This window comes from Epinephelus moara, chromosome 19, assembly GCF_006386435.1.
Source record: "Epinephelus moara isolate mb chromosome 19, YSFRI_EMoa_1.0, whole genome shotgun sequence".
NCBI classification, from domain to species: domain Eukaryota; kingdom Metazoa; phylum Chordata; class Actinopteri; order Perciformes; family Serranidae; genus Epinephelus; species Epinephelus moara.
In genome coordinates, this window is record NC_065524.1 from 8,478,041 (window position 1) to 8,481,334 (window position 3,294).

Sequence of the window (3,294 nt, forward strand, 5' to 3'; positions counted from 1 at the left end):
TAAGTGAATAAGGGATTTTTAAACCGTGATCAGAGTGCCTTAGATGCCCTCTTAGACTGCCAGCCCACACTATGTATCTCTACACTGAGTAAGCTGGAACAGTCATCGCTTTTTATTCTTTTGAATCATTTGGATTGTACCTCATTTGTAGGTCGCTATCGACATAAGTGTACACTAAATGAATACATTTAAATGAATGGAGCCATTGTTTACCTGCCCCAGATCAAAATGTCTACAGAGACGTGAGTGTCATGAATGCAGGAAGTTTTGTATTTGTCGAGAAACTTGTGTACAAATCTCTGACACTTTAGTGCTAAAAGTGTCACATGCATATGGCCACAGTTAGTCCTAATAATAACTCCACATTAATACTCAGAATAATAAATAACCTACTAACATAGTGTAAACTGGCTTTGAAGTGTAATGACATCTCAGGGAGCAGCATGACAGGGATCAAGCTAAATGCAGTCCCACTCTGATTAAACTAATTTTACATTACTACTGCGCTATGCTTTTCTTCTACACAATTACAATTTCTACAAGTGTGATTTTTTTTCTGTTCCTCTTCCAATTTCTGATAATAATGCTAGCTTTTAAAATAAACCCTGAATAAAGGGTGTGTATATGTAATCACCTGAGCTGCATTGAAAAATGACAAACATCAGATAAATAAGATTGTTTAGGTTTGTTGCTTCGTCATTATTACGGTGAAAATATATATGGCCTTATTCTAAGAGTGATTGTGTATCGGCTGGAGTCATTTTTTGAAAGGGCATCTAAATATGTTGTTATTTGGTAAAGCCTCAGGCTTTATGGAGGGACCTGTAACATTTTCCCAGTCGGGACACGTGATATGAAAGTAAATGCAGTGTGTTGTTGTTCCTTCGCAGTGCTGTGGGGGGAAGGAGGCAGCGACACCAAGCGTGACAGTTAGAGGTAGAAAACCTGCGGAAGTTGTGTAGCGTTGCCTTCAAATTAAAAGCATGGAATTTGATCCTTTGAAAAATGTGTCATGGCAGACCTGCATCAGTCGGCCAATAGACCAGGGTACATTTGGGAAGTGATTTATTCTAAAAATGCTTTCAAACCTTAACCCATTTGGAAAATATTTGGGAACTTGTAAAAGCACGGACAAAGTGTTACAGATCTAAATAACATGATAGCCTTTTTACCCAGACCACTCAGAAGCTTTTTCTGTTTAGAAAATATTTTTTTATTTTCCAACTTACACAGCTCAAATACACACTAGAAAAAAATTCTGACAATGATGTAATTTTATTTTTTAAGCACTGACAAACCAGTGTAAGTTTTCTATCATTTTTTTTTTGTTTAGTTAAGTTTATTATTATTATTATTAATGATAATGATAAGAATAATAATAATAACTTTACTGGTCAGTTAAATTAAAAATCAATTGGATTGGTTAACTGAGCTGATTATGTTGCATTGGATAGAATACTTTGGAGCAAGGTATTATTAGGGATGGGGGGGGGGAGCGTCAATACAGCACAGCACTGCAATATTTTTGTGGAGCGTTATCATATTGTCACACAATGCCACGTATTGATTTTTTTTATTTTTTATTATATACAGTTTTATTATGACCAGTACAAATTGGACTGTAGGTAGTCTACAAGAATAATCAAGAATAATGTATTCAGTTGCTTTTTCAGTCTACTAGATACATTTTGCTGCTGCTGCAAAAAAAAAAAGAAGAAATTGCGGAAGTAAGATGAACAGACAGAAAACTTTATCTTATTAGATAAAAAAGGTGTTGACAAAGTTTTACTTTGGGGACATAAATTAGAGTTGAAAAAAGGTAATTAATCACAATATAAATAATACCGCAATATTCAGCATATGGCAACATATTTAAAATCACAATAATATCATATCATGACTTCAATATCGTCCTAATATCATAGGATGGTGGATCCTGGTGATTCTCACCCTTAGCTATAGTCAAAAAATGTCATCTGAGTTATTTAAACCATTTCATCGATAGGTTAGTGTCGTTTAGATGGTATGAACTTTGTTGTGGAAACAGCAGATACCCGAAAATCAACTCTTAAATTCATGTATTCAATTTAACGCGGAGTGGGCTCCTGCGTTACAGGGATAGACATTTTATTTTGAAAAGCACAAACGGAAGTCCTCCCTTCTTGTGTCGTACTTTATAGAAAGACAACAACGCAGCCAGCGCAGCGAAGAGCTTCTCAGAGTTTCGGACCATGGAGGCACCCGGCGCAGGACAAACTCTGTTCACTTGTTTTTCCTCGCCTGAAAGTATCAGAAATACTTATTAATTATCACAACCGAAGGCAACATCACCCGAAATGGCGTTATAATATAATTTATATTTCCAACAACTTTTCTTTTGCCAAACTGGAATAACATTCACACTGTAACAGGCAAGTACCGTTTAACTCAGCTATCCTTTGTGTTGACATTCTTGACATTTTACCGTGTTTTTGTCGTCTTTCGCTAACTTCCACACTGGTATTTACCTCAGTCTCGTAAGAAAACGAAACTCCCAGCCATAGGGTTACTATTAGTTGTAAGGGCGTCATTAATAATCAGCAGGAATCCTGCAGGACGTGTTGTACATGTTATCACCACCTGTTGCGCGGCGTCAGTGTTTATCCTGCTGCCGCAACAATTAGACTCCTAACAATAAAAAAATAAATGTCCTGCACGGTCACAATTAACATATGCAGTGATTTAAGATTTATTGCGAACCAATCATATATTCGGCATGTAAATAAATGACCTAACATAGGCTATGCAAACACTCAGTTCATTTTAACAAGCCGAGACAGTAGAGACAGTAGGCTATGGTGTAAGGCATCTGAAGACGTCTGTCGACACTTTACATTTTATGAAGTGTTTTTTTTCCTGTTCCATGCAGTCGTGGTTGGGAATTAGCACCAGCTAAATAGTAGGCTATTTGTCCTCTGAGAAGCAGAAGTTGTCACAGTACCTACTATCAGGGCCGTACGCAGGATTTTTTAAATACCGAGGTCATTTAGTCGTGGTGCATGTGGGGGGGTCAGAAATTTTTGTCAATTATATATCAAAAGCCTTCAATCTGGTGTACTTTGACAGCCAAATTAAGAGGCTACATCGATAAAGAACTACACACATCATATTAGATTAATCCCATCTTATCATGTTTCTCTTCCCACTTCATACTATAGCGTAATTGCCTTTCACCAAACTTTGTTTGTGGGTATTTATAATTATGTTTGAACCACTTATTCTTTAGCAGGAAGTACTTCTCTTCATCTGTCAGTT

The 3,294-nt window shown here is 36.6% G+C and overlaps 1 protein-coding gene across 1 annotated transcript in view; it reads left to right on the plus strand.

The window, feature by feature from the left end:
• The first annotated feature begins 2,207 nt into the window (after positions 1–2,207).
• Positions 2,208–3,294, plus strand: part of rin2a (Ras and Rab interactor 2a) — a 66,721-nt gene continuing 65,634 nt past the window's right edge. Inside the window, exon 1 of the mRNA XM_050070945.1 lies at positions 2,208–2,415. The gene's annotated coding sequence lies outside the window, so the exon portion shown is untranslated. The remainder of the gene's footprint in view (positions 2,416–3,294) is intronic.